This window comes from Lineus longissimus, chromosome 11, assembly GCF_910592395.1.
Source record: "Lineus longissimus chromosome 11, tnLinLong1.2, whole genome shotgun sequence".
Classification (NCBI taxonomy): Eukaryota; Metazoa; Nemertea; class Pilidiophora; order Heteronemertea; family Lineidae; genus Lineus; species Lineus longissimus.
This window is the reverse complement of record NC_088318.1, coordinates 7,299,257-7,305,179: the sequence shown is the minus strand read 5'-3', so window position 1 is coordinate 7,305,179 and position 5,923 is coordinate 7,299,257. Positions and strand designations below refer to the sequence as shown.

The following is a 5,923-nucleotide window of genomic DNA, read 5'->3' as shown; positions in this document are numbered from 1 at the left end:
TGTTTTATACTCGTTTAATTCAGCTCCTCTCATCAAAGTGAAATTTGACCATTCTGCAGGCGCTGTGTTGACTTTTTCTGGGCAAAATGGTAACATGTCATGTTCGTCGTGTAATTCTCTAGGATATTCCAATTCAACGCTTAAAATGTATCCTGTTGATGATGATTCGTGTACGTGAGTTTCAATGCTGAAGTTAGTAGTAGGTATAATGTCCCTTTCAACGCCCGAAATACGAGGCCCAAAGTCCGAGGGTCCCGGGGCGTTGAAAGGTGCATCATTGACGCCCGCGACAAATGCCCTCCCGTGATACCGAGCGGAGCGAAGAATGTGGATCAATTAGGGTCTCCACCATCGGGGAAATCTGTTCGGGGCAAATAGCCTACTGAAGCATTCTGTTGCTATAACTGGGATGTTATCAGTGTCTAGGCAATCCTTGTCATTGACTATGCATAGAGACTGCTCATCCTAGCTAAAATTATGACGCGAATTGCCTCGACTCGTCGCCACATTTTAGGGGTCCCGTCTCCTCAATGTCCGTTTAGCTCCAAAGCAACGAGGTCTGTACATGTCCTTTTCGTTTCGCATGGTGGCCGGGTTCGTATAGCGCGGGAAGAGCAGGACAGGACAACTCTCTTGCGCCACCCTTTTCCTGATGGAAGGGTGGATATTTTGACATGCACATGAAGAAAGAACAACTCATATACGACGTATTTGTGATATGGAAGAAACATTTTTATTTCTAATTTCCAAGTACACATTTTCAAATCCAGAAGAGAAATAGGGACAGAGCAATATTGAACATGACACATTGAAGAGCATCATGCATGTTCGTTTTCACTTTTTATTTCGTTGCTCCTTCTCTGGAGTGGGAACTCTTAGTGGCAATCTCTAACATGATCTTATAAACAACTGAGAAAAAGGGAATTTTAGCAGCGAACATTTTCTTAATTTCAAAACGTGTCTTCACTTAGCGGCACCCTTGTGGTTTGTCTATCAATACAATTCAATTCAATTTATTTCAACTGATTTTTAGGCCACTTTTTTTTTTGCAGCATGAAAATATAGACACATACAGCGGGATAATACAATAGAAAGACACGATGATACTTATGTACATAGTAATACACATACACTAACGCCTCTGCTCTTTTACTTTTTGCAGATACGTGGCCGATAAATTTCGTAAAATTTCATATTGTTTTGTAGACACGATATTGATAAATAATGATAGAACGGTTGGTCGTACAAACGATTCGACAGCTCACAAAAAAATATCTAATGAGCGAAGACATTGGGTAACTGACCTCTTGCCTTTCTCTGCTACATGATACAAACAAGAGAATGTACCTTTCTAATAGACAGACAACAGGAGCGATTGCTTTTCACTCATATACCAGTATTCATATGTTCAAAGTACAGGCTATATAATTCATTTACAAAAAAATATATACAACAACAGCAACAGTGATCCCGGCAGTGATCCTTTAAAATTTACGGCACCGCCTATCATTGGGAGCAGGAATATCTGTCAAATGCATGTTACCGCACGGAAGGATAATTAAGTGGGCGATACAGTCTGTTTCGTTAGAAATGTTGTTTTCTTATCGAAGAGTTAGTTTGTTTTAAGCTGCGCGCGTTTGTTTTATTTGCGTATTTCTTTGCCAAATGTTTTTTGTAAAGGTAAAATTCATACTGTGCTAGTGTCATTCTTTCTGGTATGTGATGTGGGGGTTTTTTCGCGCTCAAAGGAATACAGTATTCACGCGGATCGTAGATGATATGTATTGAATGGAGCTCTTCTTGCAAGATGTTTTTAAAAGAGCCCTTCTCCTCCCTGTTTTCGTTAAAAGTCATTGTTTTTTCTTGCCCCCACGTCCTTTTCCACATGGCTTCCCGCTAAACGGTTTGATAGCTTCTGTCAAAACAGGCAAACAATGCATTAGACAGGCATTACAACTTTGCAAAGCTGTGGTTTTTTGGTCGAAGAAACAGTGAAATTTTGTCATGGCTTCTTCATTTTTTTTATGCCCGTAATAAAACTCTCGACAGCTTTTTCTTCCCGCGCCATGAGTTTGTCTACAGAGGCCTTTCGTGAAACAAAATCCTTGTGGTATTTTTCGCATTTTTCAGCCCAAGGTTTTATCTTTTTCAAAGCGAGCTTTTGTTTTTCGTGGACAGAACAAATGTTTACAAAATCTTCAATAATGTGAGGATATTTTAATCTATTCTTTTTCGACTCAAATATTGGACGAAGATATTTTTTTACGAAGGCTTTTTCATCGCCTGAACAGCATTCATGAGCGGAAGCTCCAGCTTGTTGGGGGATTATATCATTGAAGGCAAGTTGTTCGTTTAGCTGGTTACGTCAAGTGATAACATCCTGTTCTACATTATACGCTTTCGGAAAAAGAGACCCACTCGACAGGGATAATTTTTCGACTGCATGTGCACCCGCGGCCCCCCGGCTTGCTACTCCATCCGATTCGGTTTCGGACGCAGTTTCCACGTCGTCACTGGACAAGTTCAAATCGGCTTCCAAGCTAACAGCGCCGCGTTCTTCGTTCTCATTTTCAATAGAACACATTTTTTTGTGCGCAACGGCATTGCCTGTATCATCAATAAAACAACTATTTGCCTTTCGTTTTTTGTTCTCAGAAAGTATGTTTTAAATCTGATTCGAAGTTCTATTGAAGCCATCATCAATTGCTTTAATCGCACTCTCTTCCTCGCTATCATACTCATCATTACTGCATTCTAAACTAGTTTTCATGACTTTTACAACATCATTTGGGGCAATAGAAATACTTAAACTGGCCTCTGCTTTCAAAGGACTAGCCCCTCCCCTAATCGAACCTCCAAAATGATAACCTGATATTTGAATGGTAAAATCGCCCAGAGTATCGATGATGATTTTAATCAGCTTCATCCATGAGGGACGTTCTGACGAGTCAAAGTGTTTGAGCGTTTTTCGAATGCATTTTGTAAATCTTATGAACTTTTCTTCTGATGGCTCGATAGCCGCGACTATTTTTGCAATGATATCCTCAATCAATTCTGTCATGATGTTTCTGTTATCATCAAAAGCAAATGAATTTGTCTGTGATCATCCGAGAGACCTCGTCTGTTGGCAATTTCAATTCATGATCAACCAGATTTTCTTCCAAGAATTCGAAGACAATTCTTGTTTTCTCCGCAAAAAGCTCAATTTTAGTAAAAACAAAAGTACATCGAGTGGTATAAAACTGAAAATGAGCTCCTGCGTCTCTGAATTTCAGACCACGCATGGACGGCTTTTCCGTTGCCTCGGAATCTAATTTAACAAGCGGTCTTTCACCCCTGTCTGCCTCGGGTGCAAAAAACGATTCGATAAAATATAGTAGCGACTGTACGTCGCGTTGTCTAAAACAAGAAGTTAACGCACTGCTTGGAAAATTACCTTGAATATTAACAATTCTCCCTTTGAATTTAAGCTTTCGTCTTGGCGGCTGTGGTGTCAAACAAGAATGTATTTCTTTCAAAATGTGTTCATAAAGTTTCTTGAAATTTTCGCTTTCAAGCCAAGCGCCTATATTTTTTCGCAGATGCAAAGTAATGTGTAATTTCTTACTAACCCGGTAGGAAATGTCAGTAAAACGTCGCGTAACATAACCGTCTTTAACTGTTTGGAAATATTTTTTGGAAAAGTGATAGATTTCAAACTTGTATTTTTCAAAAAATGAAGACTCTATAAGGTCAAAGTGAAATATAACCTGTTTGATGGAACTAACTATTGTATCATTCATTCAGCTTTATGGGGGTTATGGAAGAAACTTAAGTTTTTTTCCAGCGCGTGCACGGGCATACAGTTGTTGTTGTATATACTTTTTATGAATGATTATATATTGTACTTACAAATACTCAGTCTTACATGTAATTCCCTTTAGAATTCCTGAAGTCATAAACACTAGTGAATGAAACAGTTGTAGTACACAGTCACGCTCCAAACGTTGAATGATATATTGAGGCTATACTGTATGTGTATGAGAAAACATCAGGTCGAACTGTCTGGAAAGAGAAAAACGAGGGTTGACGTTAGTTTGCTGTCAGAGAATATCGCCTACGAGCATGTAAAGTAATGTGTATTTTTTTACTAACCCAGTAGGAAATGTCAGTAAAACCTCGTGTAACATAAGCGCTTTTACTGTCTGGAAATATTTTTCAAAAATGTAGGCTCTATAAGGCCGAAGTGAAATATAACCTGTTTTATGGAACTAAGTATTGTACCGCGTTCACCTGCATACAGTTGCTGTTGTTATACTTTTTATGAATGAATATATAGGTACTTACAAATACTCCTACATGTAATTTCCTTTTTGAATATTCCTGTACACTCATGCTTCATCCGTTGAATGATTTTGTGAAAACATCAGGTCGAGCTGTCTGGAAAGAGAAAACGAGGGTTGACGTTAGTTTGCTGTCAGAGAATATCGCTTACGATCATGTATCACACGCTTTTGTTCCAACGACGTGCTCTTTGATTTTTACACCACATCATCAGGAATTGATGTAATGAGACAGACTAAGTACAGCGTGTCCTTGTCGCATTGTATAAATAATCAGCCTTAGCGCTTGTCTATTTTGTTGAGATGTTATTCTGGAAAATTAAATAGAAAGGATATGATGAGTTGAAAAACAAATAAAAGCCCTTCGTTTAGTAGAGACAGTATTTTTGTGTGTCCTTGTGAGTAACCAAATAGGCCTACCTGTTAATCGGGCGGGCAGCAAGGGCTGTTTATATCTGCATGGCGCTGGAAGAGAAATATGGGATCGCATGTTATTTCATTTCCCAAAGGAGAGATGATTATTATTGTTGAATCAAAATCATACTGAGCCGACAGAACTATAAAAATGAAGGTCCTACCTTGATTCACGATAACATAATGTTTCTCGGCTTTGGGGCGCTTGTGTATAAACCATCCCTCTGAAAGAGAAAATAATGGACGGATGTTACTAAGTCTGTTTCTGAAGACTTTTAGTCGAGCTGCTAACTAAACGGAAAATTAACAGTTATAAGGCCTACCTTTTATCCCGATTGCTTCTCAGCAAAATGTGTGTGCGTAAGTTGCCCGCACATGCGAAATGGGGGAAGTTTTGCCCTCACAGCTCTTAATAAAGGTTGGAATATTCCATTTTTGACCAATCCTGGGGGCTAGAAGTGTAGTTTGCCACGCAAGGAGTCACGAGATCATAATAGAATATTTTCGTATTGATTTACAAACGAAATCCTTGACCTAAAGCCCTTCGAACTGATCAAGGCACCTCCAGACACTTTTGAAATTATTCTCAAGAACAATCTCCCACTGATTATATAGGGCGCTTAATATTTCATCACAGATCCAAGCTCAGATTTGATAAAACTCGGCCGAAATAACAGCCAGTAAGTGCGAAAATGACTTTTTTCCTGTTCAGGATTCATTATAAAACAATTAGGCACTTTAACTTCACCTTTCGGTCACCCAATAGCTCTCATTAGATTGTGCGTATTAGAAATGATGCCAAGAGAATGAGTTCATAAGAGTTTTTCTTTGTTGCTAGAACAAAAACAATTGTTATCGCTCCAAGGACGGCTGGAAAAAGGCCTTATTTAACATGCCGGTTAATCAGCCTCTCACTAGTACATTCTACCTTTTTGAAATGACGCCAAAAAATCATTTAAACAAGAGCTTGATTTGGCTCATTGACATACTAACTAGCGCGCTGTGTTTTATCAAAGTGATCTTGAACTCATCAACTAAGTAAACTGTGCAAAGTAGTTTATAGAACATTTAGTTCTGCAATCAGATAATGAGTTGGTCTTACATCTCGTCCACGAAATAACAATGGGAAGATATTGTGTCAACTTGGCACGAAGAGTAATTTGTTTTTCAATAGCAAACTTGTTCTA

The 5,923-nt window shown here is 38.8% G+C and overlaps 1 long non-coding RNA gene across 2 annotated transcripts; it reads right to left on the bottom strand.

Moving 5' to 3' along the window:
* Window positions 1–726: 726 nt before the first annotated feature.
* Window positions 727–5,501, bottom strand: LOC135496313 (uncharacterized). Of its 2 annotated transcripts, XR_010448639.1 has the most exons (5): window positions 5,060–5,501; window positions 4,901–4,960; window positions 4,743–4,787; window positions 4,327–4,419; window positions 727–4,044 (listed from the first exon to the last, which is right to left on the bottom strand). It is a non-coding gene; the product is annotated as an uncharacterized LOC135496313 (long non-coding RNA). The 2 variants fall into 2 exon arrangements; XR_010448638.1 differs by lacking the exon at window positions 4,743–4,787 and having other exon boundaries at window positions 5,060–5,485.
* Between the last annotated feature and the right edge of the window lie 422 nt (window positions 5,502–5,923).